This window comes from Octodon degus, unplaced genomic scaffold (genome assembly GCF_000260255.1).
Source record: "Octodon degus isolate 3935 unplaced genomic scaffold, OctDeg1.0 scaffold00010, whole genome shotgun sequence".
NCBI classification, from domain to species: Eukaryota; Metazoa; Chordata; class Mammalia; order Rodentia; family Octodontidae; genus Octodon; species Octodon degus.
In genome coordinates, this window is record NW_004524586.1 from 1,405,547 (window position 1) to 1,425,736 (window position 20,190).

At 46.6% G+C, this 20,190-nt stretch overlaps 1 pseudogene; it reads left to right on the forward strand.

The window, feature by feature from the left end:
* Positions 1-20,190, forward strand: part of LOC111815011 — a 114,335-nt pseudogene continuing 94,145 nt past the window's right edge.

Sequence of the window (20,190 nt, forward strand, 5' to 3'; positions counted from 1 at the left end):
GGGACTCCACGCCGCCAGCGCCGGGGCTCGGAGGACCCCGGCCGGGACCACCCGAAAGGTGAGCAGGCGGCTCCGGAGCGCCGCCGCAGGACCCGAGCGGGGCGGGCTGGCTCTGCGCCCCACGGGCCGCCCCGGGTGGGAGGCCGTCCGGCCCGTACCTGGCGCACGAGGGTCCCCACGACCCCGGGAGGAACCGAGGCCACTGTCCCCGGGAGAAGGCGGGAGGGAGCTGGAGGCGACCCGAGTGCCCTGCTCACGCTTTGGACGTGTGCCTCGGGGCGCCTCTTCGTGTGCCCGCACAGCGTGGAAGTGGCCAGCACGGAAAAGGAAAGAAAAAAAAAAAAAAAAAGCTCTTTTTGCGGCGGGACCCAGCGACGGTATTTCAAGGAAAGGGCTGGAAAGATTGTTGCCAAGCGCATGTGTCTCCGTCAAGTCCTGGCGAGCACGGTGCTGGACCTGGGAGCTAAGGAGTGGGGGGATCTTTTCCTTTAAGCCCTGGGTTAATCGTGCTCGCAGCCAGTGTTAGCCTGGAGTGTAAATTTGTTCAATTATTTTGTTATTTTTTCTTCTGCGTGGTCTTTAAGCCATGAAAAACTTGCTTCGATTGATTCAGTTATTTGTGTAAGAGATATTCATCGTTTCCTGAGTTATCAGGGTAATTGCTACTTTCTAGGACAGGGAATCGAACCCAGGGCCTGACACACTAGGCTCGTGTTCTACACCAACCGGCATCCCTAACCCTATTGTTACAATTTTAAATTGGGACTTCCCTGAATGAATGTTAAATGGGATTCACTTCACACAAAAGTTCAATTACAGTTCATAATTTCGGTTGCATTATGCCGAATGTGCGTGAAGGTCCGTGAGCTCTGCAAGGTTCCTGTGTTGGGATGGGTTTCTTTTGGAAGCTGCCTGCAAGCTAGGGCGGGGCCTGCAGAGTGCCCAGGCTGAGAATGGTGGACCCCGGGGAGGAGGACGGGGAAGGCCCGTCTTAGGGCTGATTGCAGGTCGTCCCATGAACACTTCTGCAGGTGCCTGGCTGTCAGTGCAGGGAGAGAGCAGTAGCCCTGGCTTACTGTGCAAGGCCAGATCTTGGAGATAGCTTTTCTAAAGAAGGCCCTGTTCTCTTCCTTGTGGCCTCTCCTCCTCTCTTACCACTGGAAAGGCTGCATCTTCACGTGGAGTTCTGCTTCACCGTGCCTCAGCCTGCAGCAGCCAACTGTCCCGGCTCTGACTCCGGTAGTGCTTAACCTCCAGAGGCCTTTCCACTGTCTCCCTCCCATGCAAGTTATTTATATAGACATCTTCTTTCTCCTGCGAAAGGCACTTCTCTGACATTCTTGGCACAATGCCGCATCTAGAAGGCTTTCTAGAAATAATTGTGGGCCAGTATTAAATGTTAAGGCTTTGGATCTACAGCATAAATCCTTCCTTTGGAGAAGTTAAATAATATGACTGAAGGGACTTAGAGAAATGTGTACTACTTACATCAGCACTGTCCTTCACTTACAGCCCCTCAAGGGTTAGTTTCTTTATGCCTGGAATGCCTCGAATCATCTTTGGCCCATGCCTTGGCACAGGTGAAAGGTGAGGGAATGTTCTTCCACTGCTTCTAGTAACCCAAGCTCTTGGGTGTGCTCATGTTTGACCTGTGCCACTAAAATTCCATATTCAAGTGGGTTGTGGTGAAGCTAGATTCCAGTGCAGGCGAGTGCTTTTCTTTTTCTATTTGCAACTATTGGGACTTACATATTTGTCTGGGCTTTTGTGGTACACCTAGAAAGTTCATTTGCTGTGCATATTGTTTGTTATCACTTTCTAAATGAATAAAGGAAAATTGAGGGGGACTGTGCACAGTAGAAGTCTTCTAAGCAAAGAGCAGGGATGTGACCCATGCCTGAACAAGAGGATGGGTTTGTACAGAAAGAGGTGGTTCTGTACATATGTGGTTTGGCAGCCCCTGCCTTCTGCAGAAGCCTGTATGGGACACTTCTGCTTCAGTCCTGGCTCCTTCTTTCTCTGCTTGAGCTGCATCTGTTGGGAACAACAACAAACAGACATCTCAGAGCTTCTGAATTCAGAAGACTCAGGGTAGAAGCCAGAGGGGGTAGAGAGAAACAGCTGAAGAGTGTGAATGTGTTTGACCACGTTGCTTCCTTCTCCTGACATCTAGCTGAGATCTGTGACACTGAGCAAGTGGGAGTTCTTGAGAGGAGGGAAGTGAGTGGGTAGCACCGTGCTACTGCTGGGAGATAATTAACCGGGCTTAGGAAGTAGGAGGCTGCATGAGGGGACTGAGAAGGGAAGGGCTGGAGATTGGGGAGTGGAGAGGAGGGAAAAGGAAGGAGGGCATCAGAGATGCACGTGGCCGTGGGCCAGTCAGGGTCTTGGGAAGGAAGACAAAACCTTCTCCAGTGCTTTGTGATCCCTTCTGATTCCTGCATGCAGAACATGGGCTTGCTGTTATTTAGTTAAAATTTAGCTGTGTTATGACCCAAGGGGGGTTTCCTGGGTACGATTGGAATTCATACCTCTACAGCCACGTGGTCCAGTGTGGTCGCTACAGGCCACTTAGCAAAATTAACTAGCTCTTTTGCAAATGTTCAAAGATAGCCATGTGAGGCTGGTGACTGTCAGCCTGGACAGTGCAGTACAGAACATCTACATCGTCTCAGAAAGCCCTGCCCTAGAGAGTTGTTCTAAAGCATCAAGCTGCAAAGCACCTGCTTTCTGAACCAAATTTAATCATACATTTAAAGTTTCCTGATTACAGTTTTCTATTGAGTCTATTAGATGAAAAAATTGATGTGAAATGATGGGAGTAAGGTTATCACAGTCTCGAATTGTCTCTCATGGTGAGACCTTTTCATACATTTCGAATTCAGGTATGATGGGCGTGTTCGATTTGTTTCACATCTCTTTGGGGTTGTTTTGCAATATATAATGTATGTATCCTCTTAAGACAAAATGTAAAATGCAAATATTTTTTGAGTTGTGGTTGGTTTTTTAGTTTCAGATGGAGAATGTGGACTTGCATTATATGTCCATTTTGAAGCTGGGAAAAACGGAGACACTGGAAGGTTAAGTAATTTGCATGAAGTCATAGCAAGGAAGTGCCAGAACCAGAACTTACCCAACTCAGACTGGTTCCAGAGTCCATTCTTTTGACTTGTATTCTATCCTGCATCTGCATCTGTGCTCCGGATTCAAAACAAATGACTGGGTGAAACCTAATAGCTTTAACTAGGCTCATTGGAAAGTTTCAGATAAGGCTATAGCCAAACTGTTTAGCAGTTGAGGTTTTGAAAGCTGTGGCTGGGCATGCTTCGTAGTGTTTAGCTTGCCCCTTTCCACCCTGGGCCAACCACGCGTGGTCTGGAGCCTTTCTCTGTGTAAGAACTGGTAGGAAAAGGTCAGTCACTGAGGGTGCTGCTGAAACCGCTGGGCCCTGTTGAAACCTGGGACACATGGGGCTGTGTATTCCTTACCGGAGTTCTGCAGAGGGGTGTTAGGTTTGTTCTGGGGTAAGCCAAGTGGATCTACAGCTGGGGCCATCATGGTGGCCCCCAGAGTTCTAATCCTTCCTGGCATGTTTGCAGAGGGTCTTGGTCAGGGAGATTCATTTGGGATTCTCTCAGGAATTCAGTCCTGAGCTCCTCTTTTCTTAGGAGACTGACTAGAAGTTCAGGGTTGTTCTAAGTGCAGGAATGGACTTTTTCACTCCTCCACCCCCCACAGTAAGTCCTAGAACCAAGCCTGCATTGAAGAAGGTCTTGGGTCGTCCCAGGGCTTCTCCTTGAACGTGAAAGCATCCTCTGTGCGCTCCACCACTTGTGCCTTCCTTTTAGCGTGAGCCGAAGGACTCTGTCTCTCCCTGGACAGCGGGCCTGTGTACCCTTTAGGCACAGCCCCCAAGGCCCTTGATGATTCTGGTACCCCCACCCCTCCCCTGCCAATTCATACTGCGTAAGTATCGGGCCCAGCCACCATACTGGTAAAATATAAAGGCTCAGTCGGATTTACCTGGATTTACTTAGGCTTTGCCACCTTCTAGCTTTGCAAATTTTGACAACCAACCATTCTGTAAGATGGTATAAGTAATTTTGCAGGGTTCCTCAAGGCCTGATAGAGATAATTTGCCTGAACTACTCTGCATGGTGCCAGGCACATCCCAAGTACAATACTCTGAAGGTTAGCTGCTAATACCATTTCTTTCTGATGGGCTTATCCAAGTCTTTCCAGTCTGCAATTTTAGGCTCTCGGGAGTTGTATGTGGTAGGCCAAATAACAGCCTCTCAAATATGTTCAAGTCCAAATCCCCAAAGCCTGTGGATATGTGATGTTACATAACCAAAAGAACTTTGCAGATGTGATTGAGGATTTTAAAATAGGAGTTTGTGCTGAATCTGAGCAGGTCTGATCTAGTCACAGAGCCTTTATAAGAGAGACGGGAGGCTCATGGTCAATACTGACAGGTCCAAATAATGCAAGAACAAGTCAGTGAATACAGGAAGCCTGTTAGGGCGATAGCTCAGTGGTAGAGCACTAGCCCAGCATGTGTGAGGTCCTGGGTTTGATACCCAGCATTGCCCCTGTGTCCCAGAAAGGTGAAAAAGCAAGAAGTTGGACTCATCCCAGAGCCTCCAGAAAAAACTAGCTCTAGCAATGCATTTTAGACTTCTGACTCCCAGGACAATAAGATAACAACTATATTTGTATTATTTAAATCACAAATCTTGTGATAATTGTCACAGCAGCCATAGGGAACAAGTATAGCATAGAAGAGAAAAAAATAAAACCATAAGGAGTGACATTGAAACTACCAAAAAGCAAGACCAGCAAGCCAGCATTTAGCGAGAACTTGGTCCTGGGTCCTCAGTATGTGCTTGGGCTTCTTTGGTCCCCCGTCTCTCTCTGAGGTTAGTGCTTGTGTGGTGTGCACACCGGGGATGAGGCCCCAGGCCCTGAGGGGTGAAGCAGCTTGCCTGAGGCTCCATGCCACAGGGCACAAGGTGACTGCCAGCAGCCTGGGATTCCCACTGGGAGCCCACTCTTCCCAGAGGCGGTTTCTGATGAGCCTCACAGCGAGACACTGAGTGTTTCACTCAGGAAGGACAGTCACCATTTGAATTGTGGAGGGGGCAGCGTAGCTTTTGTACTTTTTGGTTCTCCTCCCCCGACCTGGTCATTGAAGTACTGCTGCGTTAATTCTTGCTGCTCTTCGCACACCATGCTTGTGGGCAGCTGGTGGGGGCCAGCAGCCCGAGCTGGCCTCCTGCTGCACCTCTGTTGCTGCAGCGCCTCCCTCGCTGGCCACAGACCACTGGCCCTGGCGTCCTGCTGGCTGCAGTCCCACCTCTGCCTGTTTGTTGGATTTGCCTCATTCCTGCCCCGCTCTCTAGCTCTGAATTTCACCTCCTTCTGGCCCCTCCGGTTAGTGACTGGGTGGGATCCCGCTCAGAGCCCTGTGCCAGTCCCAAGTCGGGTTAGTTCTGCCCTTTCCGTTTGATTTCACCGTGGTTGCTGGTGTTCCCGCTGGGCTGATCTTGTCTCTCAAGCACATAATTCACAGTAGCACTGGTTTGGGTCAGGAGTTTTCAGACTGTTCCAGGCGGCTTGGGGCATCCCCAGGGTACTCATTGTACATACTAGGGCTGCACCTTAGATTTTGCAGGAAGAGAAGGTTCCATCCTTAGAAAGAGAGACGGTGGGGAATTGGAGAAGCTACACCCCAATTAAGGGGATGTGTAGGACCAGTAGCCCAGGCGTGAATGTGCAAAAAATGTAACTCTGGATTTTCCCCAATTTCATTTTACAGTGGGGCTGCTGCCGGGTTGCTCATCTTTACTTACATCCTGCATCCACTGATAATTCGTGTGATAGGTGCAAAATACTCAGCAGACGTATGCTCAACTGCGTAACATAGAGGCAACAGAAGAGCCTGTCCAGCAGGCTGTGGGAATCGAATGAGACAATTCACGTGAAGGGCTTAGAACAGTGCCTAACACAAGAAGTCAACAAAGCCTAGGCACTGTTCCTTTTGGCTGTTACTGGCATGGGAGAGGCAGACTGGAGCTCCAGGGCTCCCCTGCTTTTACTTCAAATCTAGACTATAATACAAACGTAGTACTCCTCTCTCCTCTACCCTTAGTGGTACAAAAGCTTGATATTGTCCCCTGAACGGAGGAAGAAGGTACTTGTGGGGAAAGCACCACACACAAGGTGGTCATCTTGACAGCGCTGTCGGACAGTACAGACCAGGGCCGCTATCAAGTCTTCTCGGACCCAAATCTGTGTGCTGCAAGTCTGCGTGCTGTGGCCTTGCTGCCGGCCCCTGGCTGCGCAGTATCCTCCACGAAACGCGCTTCCCGTGTAAAAATGCTACCAGGGTTTCTTCCAGAGGCCTAAGTGTGGGTGCACCCGAAGCCAGAGTTCTAACAGAACTCAGCTAACATTCGTGTGTTTTCATTGCTTCGTAGGAATGGCTGTGTTACAGTAATAAAACAGTAAGAGCACTGTATCCAGAATTAAAGAAGAAAGAGGGAAGGAGAGACTGTTTTGATGACTTCATTTTAGGTTTAAACTATATAATATTACTGACTATGGAAAATCCAGGGAATGGAAAAAAAATCTTCTGGGAAAAGCACATGCGACCAAGTGCACACTCTACATGTCTAGGATTAAAATATCGTGTAACAGTTTAATTTGAGTATCACTGGAACTGTTTCAAGTTACTGTCATTTCTAAAGAAAGTTTTCCTGCCTTTGTTGTTATTCATAACATGAACTCAGGTTTCACTGATGAACATATTTTCACCTGTGAAATACTTACCCGGAAAAACCGATCTGGTCTCTGATCCCCTGCTTTGTCGGTCCAGAGATATGGCTGAAACTCACAGAACTGAGTTTGCTTTTGGAGTGGATCCCATACCAATGAATTTGGAAGGTGGGGCGAAGCCTGGGGTCTGAGCAGATTTGCTGCTCTGGAGGCGAGTTCATCCCTAACTCTGCCGGTTTCCTGCACTTGAGGTTTTTCTTTCAATTGTGGCTTGGACACAGTTTTAAAATTCACAGTGGTAGGGATTGGTAAAGTGAGTGAGAGGCAGCTAAAAGAAATATGCTTAATTATTCTTTGAATGTGAAGGAGGAAGACAAACTTCTGGTGAAAACTACATACATTTGCAAAAATAACTTCAAAAATAAATTTCCAGGGTGCTCAGGCCAGCATAGCGGTCAGACAACCTTGTGTGTTCTCTGGTGGCCTCTCTTGGGTCCAAGCTTTTGGCTGCCCTGTCCTTACTGGGAAAACCACGGGCTGTCCCACCACCAAGGCCTGCAGTGACTGAGGACAGGTGAAGGGTGTCGCCATCTCAGGCAAGCCCGAGCACATTAGTCACAGAGGACAAGATGCGGTGTGCTTGCGTCTAGCCAGGCCGTGAATTGCTGAAGGACTGTCACTAAGCGGTTAAGTCTAAAATATGTCACCTCCTTAGGAGATACTCATTTTAAAAAGTCACAATTTTAACAACTAAAGTTTAAAATTTTTATCTTTTGCTGATTATTGGAGGCATTACACATCTGTTTGTGATTTACTAATTTTTTTTATTATATTCTGTGTTGTTCAGTAATTAGAACTGACAGCTAGAAAGGAAGAGGGGTCCGAGCTTGGCTCTTGTGCTTTAAGGGTTGAAGAAGATGGTCTCCTGGGAGACCCCAGGGTTTGTCCAAAGCCTCCTCTCTGGGGTAGAATTGGGATTTTATTTTTAAGCAAAATTGAGCTCGTAGCATAAACAACACCGTATGCAGTTTTGGGTCCTGGATTCTTGGCTTCGCATTCCACTGTGCAGTGGTTCCCAAGCCATTCAGTGACTCCAAACTTTTATCTTATACTTGCTTTACTCTTTGTGCAGCGCTATGGACCCCCCCCCCTTTGCTCTGGGATATTTAGCGGCAGTCCCACCCCATTTTCCTATGAAATACCTCCCTTTTGTCCAGATCTCTAAATTCTTTCCTCCACCCCTTATGAGTATGCTGCTGTTGCTCAGCTCCTGTCTCACCTGCACCTGGCTTCTGATTCCGTAGCGCAGCGCAGAGGCCTGAGAAGGGAAGCACTAGTGCAGTTCCCGTGATAGGTGGCGTCCACTCCACTCTCCAGCAGCGCTGCACTGATTGGTACTCCCGCCAGGACACCAGAGCGTTCTTTCCAAGGGCTGTCCTGGTGAGGGTCACCGCTTTTCTGATCTCTCTCTTAGTTTTCTCTTTTGCTAGTTTGCTAAGCAAAACTTGGGGTTTCTCATACTTCGGAAGTGCATTTCTTTGGGTAAAGTAGTGACAGCCTTTTTTTGTGTGCCATTAATTTGCTTTTTTTTTTTTTTTTTTTTGTCAATTATTTCTGTTCCCTGTCCATTTGCCTTTGGCTTTCTTCTTTTTAAAAAACTTGGAACTTCTCAATCAATTACAGGTAAAGATGGAAAAAAAATTAATCATGCTTTTGGTATTTTCTTATTGTTGTCATTTGATGCTTTTTTCTGCTAGCATTTTCTCTGATTACTAAATAATAGGAGTTAATTTTGGGTAGCTGGCAAATTATAAAAAAGATGATAAAGTTGTAAAACAAGTCACCCTCAATTCCCCATGTTTCCATTTGGTGTGCTCTTTCACAGACCTTGGTTTTCAAATAAATATATTAAAACCTCCAGATAAAAAAATCAAAAGACAAAAACAACAAAAAAACTTATCCATTTTTTTTTCTCAAATTGGGGAAATGCTGTCTTATTTTATAATTTGTTCACCTTGCAGTGTTTATCATAATTCAGTGGATTGTGTTTATTCCTACTATGGGATACTACATATCAATACTAATTTAAAATTTATTTCTAAAATGTATCTCATGCTTTTTAATGTAAAAAAATTTTAATTTTTCTCTGATGGCTACTTTTGTCCCTTGTACATATTTTATATAAGTACCGCGTGCTAACTGATTGCGCTGCTGGAGCTTCCTTTGTACACATTTTAGTATTTATGTTCTTTGATTATTTTCAGCCTTTTAGGGTTGTATAGCATTCAACTTCATATTTGGAATAAGTTTTGTACATAAGTTATCAGTTGGAGACCAGTGTTGTTTTCCAGATACCTTAATAGTTTTCCTGTATTATTTATTGAACAAACCTAGATGATCTCCAAGTACATATTATACACTGTAAAGTCGGCGTGGGTCTAAGCTCTCTGTTCTTGAGTGAGTACTTGTGGGTATGTCATCCTTACCTTATAGCATTAATATCTCATTGGGAAAGTTCTCCTTCACTGGGCTAATTCAGAGTCTTCTTACCTCTTAGCTTATTCTTGCAAATTAAACTTCCGACATTTTGTCAAAATGTCAAAAATCCATCGAAATTCTGATTGGGATTATAATATGCAGACATTAACTCATGAAAAATTAATATATTTACAACATTTAGTCTTTCTATCCTAGTATATTTCTTGATTTATTCAAATGTTTTTGGGTTTTTTGTATTTTAGGGAAGGGTGTTCAGGGTCTCACTACTGAGTCAGATTTGTAGAGACCTGCCTGTTTACAGTCTCCCAAGTTCTGGGATTACAGGCGCATGCCACCATGCCCAGTCTCAATCGCCATCTCTGCATGCCCTGGGGGTGGGGCCAGCACAGCAGGCCCAGGGATTGAACTTTTGGCCCCTGTGCTTGCTTGTAGGTGCTTTAATCTGCTAAGCTATTTGGCTGGCCCTTGAATTATTTTTTGAAATGTTTTCTATTTTTTACTTACTTTTCTAGTGGATTTTCCTGATTCTTGTAGGTATAAAACTATATTATCTACAAATAATAATTATTTCTGTTTTAAATTAGAGGCCGGGGAGATAGCTCAGTGGCATAAGCACCTGCCTGGCAAGCGCTAGGTTCTGAGTTTGATCCCTGGTACAAAAAGAAAAAAAAAAAAAAAGAAGAAGAAAAGAAAAAAGAAAGAAAGAAGAAAAAAAACCCCAGCATGTACATTTAAATTAGACATTTCAGAGCAAGTAATAGCCAAAGGCAAAGATAATAACAAGCCTCTGTTTTATTTCTTTATTTTTTATTTTTTTTTTTTGCCTCTGCTTTATTTCTGATTTTAATGGAAATGCTTCTTATATTTACTAGTGAGTTGTTGTTGGATTTTGGTTTAACATAGTTCAGGTCACTTTGTGAAAGTGGTTTGTGTTCCTTCCTGGATTTTAAAAAGTGAAAGAGTTAAATTTTATCAAATGCCAGAAATACTATCTTTGAGATGACCGATGTTTTTCACCCTCCACCTGCTGCTGCTGTGTTAAACTATGTTTGCAGTCTTGTTGGGGTAGTTGGTTATCATTTTGTTAATGAATCATGTCTTGAAAATAGAGCTGTTAATCTAAAACCACTTTAGATTTTGCTTTAGGCTTCAATAAAAATAGTTCTCTTTTAGCCATAGTTATCCTAGGCCAGAACGAGTGCATAGATTAATTCCTGGAGACCCCTAGTGGTTTTCTGAGTGGCAGGGTTTCTGGGGGAGGGAGGCGGTTGGCAAAGGGGAACACACACCATGGGTTGGTTAACCGGGCCTGTGCTCCTGGGAGGGGTTTTGGTGCTAGTCAAGGGTGGCCTCTAGGTTTGCGTTCCTGTGAGATGCAGGTCTGTAATGGGGACACTTGTTTGTTTTTTGCTGTTTATAAGACAGGCAGAATCAAAACCACCAGTTAGGGCCCATTCTTGAGGCGCAGCATGTGGGCCTCCTGTTTTGGAGTGGAAAGAGGTTCAAGGGCAGGGAGGTAAGCCTGAAAGACAAGACTGGAGATGCAGCAGAGCCTTGGAATCTAGTGTCAGTCTTAACACCAAGTTTTGGGTCAAATGAAGTGTTTAACCTGAACAGCAACAGTCCCAAGAGTGTTCTTTTGGGTGTGGTAGTGCATGCCGGCAATCCCAGCTATGTCGGAGGCTGAGGTAGAAGGATTGCAGCTAGGAGGCCAGACTGCGAAAGTTAGCCAGACCTGGCTCAAACAAAATTTTGCTTAAAGGCAGAGAGCACTTGCCTAGCGTGCTTGAGTCCCTGGGTTTGATCCCCAGCACTAAATGAACAGAAGAACCAACAAAGACAAAAGATACACAGAGAGAAAAGAGAAATCAGTTACAAGTTTTTAAAAAAATTCAATGGCACCTATTGCGTTTACATGTGGCAGTGCTTAGATGTCCAAGAAAATAACCCAAAGGGTTAGCTGCTCCTGGAGCGGCTGCGGAGAAGCTGGGGAGCGTTCGCTCCGAGACTAAGGAGCTGCCCGGTGCTGTGTGCCGGCCCCTCCCGCCGTCGCACTGCCGCCGCCGCCTCACCCTCCTCCTGCGTGTCTTCCGCACGCCCCCACCCTGCTGTTACTGCTGCCGTGTGGCAGGCCCTGCGCTGGCTCCGGGGGACCTGCTGCCCCGGAGTGTGCCTGAGCCCTCATTTCTGTAATTTGGGAAACAAGATATTGCTATTCTCTTCAGTTTTTTGATATGTAATCATTTGTGGAAGGGTAGTATATGACATCGAGAAGAAGATTAGCTGGTAGGTTGTAAATTCTGAGAGCGTTTCACTGGAGGGTCTTGATTAAAGCTGTAGCCAGACGCCCGAGAAAGAAGCTTCTATTGTTGCTGTTTGGCGTGTTCTTGAAAACGTTTGCATTCGCATTTTTACTTTCTGAAGACATTTCTTTTCAATTTGAAGAATTTGGACACAAGGCTGCTGAGACTGAGCACATTCCAAGGAGTGAGGCTAGAACGCACCCGGAGAGGCAGGGCGTGCTCGCCTGGGCGCAGTTCTGGGCCGCCGGGGCACGGGGAGATTCCGGGAGACTGCCCGGGGCGTGGGGTGCTGCTGTATGAGGAAGCCAGCAGTCGTGTGGAGTAAGGGGTTCGCGTGAATGCTCAGCTATTGATTTATCCCTCGTTACTCTTTTTGGAATTAAGTCGTTTGGTTGGTTCTGTGATGAGGACCTTTATTGTATTTCTGGTTCTATGCTCAGGATTTGCTATCAAAGACATTTTAGGCCATTTAGGGAGTCAGGGTACAAATACCTTACAATTCCTTAAAATTGGGCCGGGGAGACAGCTCAGTGGACTAAGCTCCTGCTTAATCAAGTAGAGGGACAGGGGTTTGACCACCGACACCACATGCTGCGCGGGCCGGTGAGATTGGGCGTGGTGGCGCCCGCGCCCGTAATCCCAGCGCTGGGGAGGCTGAAAACAGGAGGATCACTACAAGTCCGAACTGCGTAGTGAGACCCTGTACCAAAAACAAAAAAAAAAAAAAATCCTTAAAATTTTAATGTTCTTACCAAGAAATCTCTTGTCTCTGGTGGCTGCCCAATGGGTAGCACAGGATTGGGAGTTTCTGACGCAGGCTGCAGGCGCGGCTTGGTGGAAGGCGTGAGGGAGGCTTGCAGAAGGCGAGCGTCCCAGGAGGCTGTTCCCAGGAGAGCACTTGCCCAGGGTCTCCTCCGAGACCTTCGCCTTCCTTGTGCACCCCACATGTACACTGGGGTCTGTCCGCTCCGTGACCGGACCTGAACCTTTCCATCCGTGATTCCAAGCTCATCTGCAGCCCGGCTCTTGTCCGGACTTCAGAGCCGCGCGGCAGCTGCCTGGCGCCCCCTCAAAGCTGACTCCCGACGGGCGCCCTGTCCGACCCCAAGCCGACTTCTCCTGTGTTCTGCCTGCTGGTGAACAGAGCCTTTGCCCGCCCGCTGGCCCCGGCCCCCCTCACCCCCGCCGAGGTGGCTTCTTAGCACGGAGATTTCTCCCTCCGGGTCCTCACTATGCCCAGCAGCTTGCATTTTAGTATTTTTTATTATTATTTATTGGTACAGGCTCTCGGTATGCAGCTCCGATTCTAGTGATCCTCCATCTTCAGCCTCCCCATTGCTGGGATTGCACACCCCCGTCCGGGGCATGCGGTACCTGGGATCAAACTCAGGTCCTTGCGCTTGCCAGGCAGGTGCTTGGACCGCCGAGCTACCACACCCCCCCCCGCGCCCCCACACCAGTAGCTTACATTTTAATGTTCAGCTACTCTGGTGGAGTGCGTGCCCCAGGAAGCCAAGCACAGGGACTTCGTTGGTTTTCATCTCTTTTACCTTCAGCCCTTGCGCTGCATGGAGCCTTCCACAAGGTCCTGGTAAAGGCAGCTCGGCTGATGGCTCGCGCGGAAATTCCTCATTCTGCCTCCTGGTTACCTCTGCAGTCAGGCAGGCCCGGCTGAGTGAGCCCTTCTCCACCCTAGATAAGAGGCCTTCATTAAGCGCTTTAAAAAATTGTTGCTGATTTCTAGTTACAAGTTAAGTTAGCTTTCATCTCTGCATCAGTTTCTGACTGTGAGGATGAAATGAAGTAGAGAACATGAAGTTTCTTACTAAGGTTTTTTTTTTTTGTTTGTTTGTTTGTTTTTTCAATTTTAAACAGGAAAAACAAAACCAAAAATTAGGACAAATAACAAGAACAAAGACAGAAACAAAGCAATATAAGACAGCACAGTTGGTGCAGAATTTCAGTACAAGAATGGAAAAATTAGCAATGGCTGTTATGCTGTATTACATATTGTTATTGTCACGTAGAGTGGTCTGGGGCCAGGGAGATAGCTCAGTAGAATAAGCACCTGCCTGGCAAGTGCAGGGTCCTGAGTTCAATCCTTGGTACCACAAAAAGAAAAAAAAATAATAAAAAACAAAAAAAAGAGTGGTCTGTTTTTACAAAGGTAGGTTCGGAGCTAGGATGTGAAAAGTCTGTGACATGGATTGAGTGGGGTGTGTTTTATTGTTGAAGAGGTGAAAATGTCTGTGTAGGAGTCCACCTTCATGGCGGGCAAAGTGTGAGCTCTAGAACCGATGAGCAGGTTCAGGCGAAAAATACTATTTAATAGCTGTGAGGCTTTCTCCAAGTTCCCTAGCCGTTCTGTACTTCAGTTTCAAAATCTCTAAAGCTGGGGTAACAATGCCCCCTGCCAGTGGTTGTTATAAGGCATACACAAAAAGCATCTAACATGAGGTTTTTAAAAGTTCTTCCTTCTGCCCATTGATAAGCTGTGGTTTTCCTTGGAAAGAGATCTATTACCAGAGCCTCGTACCTGGCTCAGCCCACTTTTATATTTGGGTGAGATACTTGGAGACAATATAAAGCCATTTCTCCAAATTTGTAGATGACTCCAAGCGGGGAAGGTAGCTAATATAATAGGTGGTCGAATGGAGGCTCAGAGTGACCTCAGTGGGCTGAGACTTGATCTTTCACCTAGTGGGCCATCTCCAGGTGGATCTAAACAGACAAGGGCGAGAAGACCCCTGGGTGGTGTTTCTGCTCGATTGGGTGATGGATGAAAGGATGGCATTAGTGCCAACAGAAGGAATTTAACAGAACCCTGTAGAAACCTCAGCAGAAGGTGAAAACTAACTGAATATTTGTCAATGGGAACGGGGATAAAGAGAGCTAGAGGTTTCTGAGAACTTCCCTTTCTGGATTCCTGGGAAAGAAAGAGGTACCAGTTATAGGAAGGAGGAAGACAGGCAGAAGAGATCAGTGGAGGGGAGGAGGGAGCACCGGAGTTGCCTGTGAGCATGGTGTGCTGGCTGTACCCAGCAAGTGGGACAGTCTGGGCTGCAGGGCAAGGGGGAGGAGGCCGTGCCTGGGAAGAGATAGGTGGGAGTTGTCCATCCAGGTGACAGTTGAAGCTGTGGGTGGGAGGGCATGGGATGGAAGGAGTGGCCACTGCTGTTTGGAATCATTAGCATTGCTGGTCTTGCCTGAGATAAGCAGGATAAACAAACCCTTGCCCAAGTGGGAACCAGTTCTACTGCCCTTCAAGTGCTGTTTATTAACTTGTTGAAGTTCTACAGGTTGAAGAACATATTTAAAACATTTTAATCAAATAAGCAGTAGCTAAATAATTTTTTTTTTTCTATTTTATATATTTCATACAGGGTCTCACTCTGCAGCTCGGACTCGTAGTGATCCTCCTGTTTTCAGCCTCCCTGGTGCTGGGATTACAGGCATATGCCACCATGCCTGGACTCAGTGACTGGCACAGCATGCCCTGGGGGCGGGGCCAGTGCAGCCTGTGGTGCTAGGGATTGAACCCTGGTCCCTGCGCTTTCCTAAACAGGTGCTTAATCCACTGAGCTATCTCGCAGGTCCTGAATAAATTCTTATTTGTAAAGAATATAAACACTGTCGATAGAGTAAAAGCCCCTGGGATGCAGAAGTAGGTGCCCGGCGGAGGCTTTTGCCTGGGCTTTGCATGGACAGATGACTGAGGTATATACCCAGATGATTGCCCTTTGTGCCCTAGACCACTCAGCCACCAGGGTCAGTACTGTTACGTCAGCTGACCTCTTTGGACAGGGAATTTTTGTCTCAGTCCCAGCAACTTGCTGTGCTCAATTTTGACAGGATCCTCTCAGTACCATTGTGCCACAGGAGATAGAGGTTTTGGAAAGCTGGCATTAGGGAGCCCCATTGTAAGGACAGCTGGGAAATAGACAGAAAGGGACCCTCTTCTCACTTGCTTTATCTTGATTTGAGGACATACTCTCTCTCTGTCTCCAATTCTGGCGTTCCTGCCTTTCCCGTTGTGAATCACACTACATCTTGTGAGTAAATGCGGGACATAATTATTTTATGTAAACCATCAGCACGACTCAGAGAAGGTTCCAGTTGGGTTCACCCAAGACTGTCCAGCTGGTTCTCTGTCCTCTGAGCTTTTCCTGGTTGTTGAAGACGCTGCACAGTCCAGGCTGAAGCTGCATGGGGCACAGCCTCCCTAGAAATTCGGAATCGCTGGTGTAGTCTGGGTTCTCTACTTGGGAGATGGATCCCACTGGGAGTTTCTTCTTTTGACACTTTTTTCCAACTTCTCAACCGAGCAACTCCAAATTCAAGTCTGCCCACTTGCAGCCCAGTAAAATGTTTCCTGTTTCTACCCCAGCCAAGCTAGAAGTGCTGGAGACACCCGTGGTGTTTCTGGTCTCCTGGACCAAAGAATGGCTTACTGTCCACACTGCCTCTGCCTGCAGTGCTTGCAGAAGCCCAAAGGAGAGTGGGCCCATGTCTCCAGGTGTGTCTCCCAGCCCTGCCCTGCCTTGTGCCCCCTTCCCCCAAATACTCCAGTCAGAAATGCCCAGTACTTTCAGGCTTGGAGCTGTGTGAACACTGTCGGGGCTGTTTGCATCCTATGCCCTGCCCGGGCTGTTCTTCGTGCTTCTTCCTGCTTTCTTCTGTTTTACATTTAGTTTAGGATCAAGAACCAACAAGTGGTGACTGTACCAAATTAATAAGCTTCTGAACACCAAGGGAGACAGCCAGTAGAGTAAAAAGACACTGCAGAATGAGAAAAATATTTTTCTAGCTACTCCTCAGTCACAGAATTAGTATGTGGAGTACATATGCTATGGTTTCTGTCTAGTTGTCCTCCCCAAGCCTCATGCAGTCATGGGGCAGCTTCTAGAGTTTGTGGTGAATTAGGAGCCAAGGCTGGGGTTATGGCTGTGAGTGCCGCTGGGATTATGGGCGTGAGTACTACGCCCACCTGGGGCGGACACCCTGGATGCAGGTGAGAAAGGGACAGAGGCTTGCTCTCGCCTCTGCTTCCGCTGCTGCTCCTCCCTTTTTCTCTTGCTGTTCTTGTGTCTTCTGCCACCATGAGCTGCTGCCCTCCGCCACGTGCCACTCTGCCTTGGAGCCAGTTGATTATGGAATGAATGGTCCACAAACTGTGAACTAAATAAGCCGTTCCTTTCTTGATTTTGGGTGTCAGGTATCTTGTCCTAGCTACAAGAGAAAAATAACTGACACAGTGTAAGTAATTAAAAAAAAATTACAGCCCCTCCCAAAGACACAAGGAAAAAATTGGCAATTCAAATGAATTGACATTTTTCAGAAAAAGTACAAATGGGCAATATGCACACAAAAAAATATTCAGCATTCTTGCCATTAGAGAAACTCAGAACAACACTGAGATTCCATCTCACTCCAGAAAGAATGGCTAGCATCAAGCAATCAAATAACTACCAATACTGGCAAGACTGCATGAAAAAACAACCATTCTATGTTTTTGGTGGGAATATAAACTAGTATAACCACTATAGAAATCAGCATGTGGATTCCTCAAAAAACTAAAACTAGAAATTCAATTCAGAGCAGCTTTCTCCTTCTAGATCTTTTCCTCCAAGTGCCAGAGGTGTCATATTACAATGACACGTATGCAGCCGTGTGTATAGAAGCACAATTCATAGTTCTGGAACCCTGGAATTAGCCTACACGCCCATCGATAGATGCACGAATAAAGACAAGGTGGTACCCTTGCAGCTGCTCTGCGTAAAGAAGGGTAAAGGCGTTCGTAGGAAACTAGACACATCCTGAGACCATAATGCGAAGTGAAATAAGTGAGACACACAAGCACAAATGCTGCATGGTGTTTCATAAATAAGAAACCCAAGTTATAAATAATTTAAGGAGAAAAAATGTAGGTGGTTGGAAAGTAGGGAGATAGATCTTTTACAGCTGCGAATGGGATCTAGAAATGAAGGAAAGGGAGAGGGAGGAGGGGACTAAAAAGAATTAAGACGCGTTATGTCCATGTACCAGTGAACGTAATCACTCTATGTTGCAGCTCTGCGTGGTGAATGTAGTCACTATGTACTACAAACTTGTTCTAATAAACACTAATTAATTTAGTTTATGTGTCATTTGCCCCAGAGGCTTCTGCTGAGGAATCCCAGTCCAGATCTGTAGTGCTGGGTTAGAGTTTTCAGTTAGCCGCCCCCTCCACTCCACTGAGAGTTCAGTCATCTTTCTCTCCCTGGGGCCCAGCCCAGGGCAAAAAACACACTGGGGGCCCAATGGACACTCATTGAGCTCAGCTAACTTCTGGGCAGGAGCGCTTTTGTGGTCCTAACCCTTCTGCCAGATCCTTAAGTTGGTAAGCCCCAGCTTGTTGAGATCCACGCTGACAAGATTCTGTGAGGCCTCAGCGTGTAATAATTCGGTAGTGCCCTATCCATCTGGTCTTCAGGGTGGAATACCATGTCTTCAGATTTCACTGCCTCTGCCTAGAGGGAGTGGAGAAGTGAGGGGAGGTCACAGCACTGCCAAAGTCACAGCAAGAGGCCCCTAGGTACTGGGCTTCGCAGGCCTCCTTCCCCAAGCCTAAGGACCACCACATATGCGGCCTCTGTCCTTTTATAAAGCACCTTGGGATACCTGATCTCATGTGGTCTTTCCTGCGCATCACCTTATGAGGTAGGAAAGACCTATTTTATACAATGAAACAAATGGGGCTGATTCATGTATTTATTCTACAAATATTTATTGAGTTCCTAGTGTATATCAGGTGAGGATTGGAAAATAAAGCAGAGAACAAAACCAGCACATTCCCAGCTATCAGGAAGTTCTGGTTCTATTCAGTGTGGACAAACAGGTAACCAGAGTACAAAGAAAAGTAGAATTTCCAGCAGTGGTACATGCTAGCGAGCACCCGGTCAGGGTAATATTACAGAAAGTCATGGGGAGTGGGGAGGAGGGGCTGCTTCTGAGGCAGAGCCTTTCTGAGGAGATGGCATTTGAGCTGAAATCGGAAGGGTGACACAGAACAGGCCAGGCATGGCTGAAAGGCTTGTTGAAGGCCTTTGCATGTAGCTCCCACTGGAGTTCTGAAGAGTGCTCTTTCCCCGCATCGCTAGGCTCTTCCTTTACTGTTTATAGATTCCATGAATTATGTTAGGGATGGGGCACCAATTTATTTAAAAGTGGCAGCAGGGGATGAGGCACATCATAGTGCCTTGGGGACCCTTAGCAATTGCAGCCCTTGCCCTCTCTTTTCCCTTAAGGGAAGTGGGCACAGCTAAGGGCTAGCTTGGCTTTTTCTTTTGCCTTCTAGCAGCTCCTGTCTTAAGAACTCCCTTAGACTAAGTTTTATCTATTTTCGGACCCGTAGGAGAGGGTGTCAAAGACACCTTTCCCAGGGCAGCTTGTCCTGCCATTTAAAAACTCTTGGTAAAATATATATTACATAAAATGTAGCATTTTAACCACCTTGGAGTGTACAGGTCAGTAGCATTTAAGGATGTGTGTGTTGTGGAGCCACCACTGCCGTTTCCTTTTTCATCATCCTAAACTGAAAGTCTGGACCCGATGAGCAATAGCCCCTGACATTTTTTTAAAACCCTGAAGGAGATAGACCCAGAGCGCAGGCCCAGTGTGTGAGTGAGACCGCCCAGGGCCGGGGATCCTGAAGAGACCAGGAGCACAGGCCCGGTGTGAGTGAGACCGCCTGGGGCTGCCGGATCCTGAAGAGAGGCAGAGTGAGGCCCAGCAAGTGAGTGAGACCACCTGGGGCCCACGGATCCTGAATAGACCAGGAGCACAGGCCCCGGTGTGTGAGTGACACGACCTGGGCCAGGATCCTGAATAGACCCAGAGTGCAGGCCTGGTGTGGAACCCTTCAGCAGAACTCAGTGCAAAGAGGCTAGAGACAAGACCCACCCAGCTGATTCAGGAACAGAACATCTTGCTGGAGAGACACAAAGGGTTCAACTCTAATGGCTGCAGCAGGAAGAAGTGGAGCGCAGCAGCCAGATCCAAACAACACCCACCTGGAGGAATCCGAACTTCATAGATCTGGACCTGGTGCTAAGGTAATAACTCTAAGCTCTACACCAAGGTCAGAAAACAGTGATACAAAATGACAAAGAGAAGGAACAAAATGCAGTCTCAGGCCCCAACTCCACCCAATACAAATGCAGAAGACCCTGGCACTGAGGAAACTGGAAATCACATACCAGATATCTCTGAAATTATAGCGTTGACAGTAAAGAATCAACTGCACAAAGGTATACAAGAAATCAGATCAGAAATAATTTCTGAACTAAAAAATGTAGTAATAACTATAATCAAAGAAGTGCTAAGTGCTTCTAAAGAATACACTGATAAAAAAAAAATAGAGGAGAATATAAAAATGATGGAACCTCTGAATAAGCAATATAGGAAAGAAACAGAATCTATGAAACAGGTTCAAAGTGATATACAGGAAATTAAAACCTCAATCCCAAGCTGGCAAAACAATTTGAGTGAAAGTGAAAATAGACTTTCTGACCTTAAAGACATCATTGCGGCTAGTGAAAAAGTAAGAAAAGATCTCTTAAAAACAACTAGG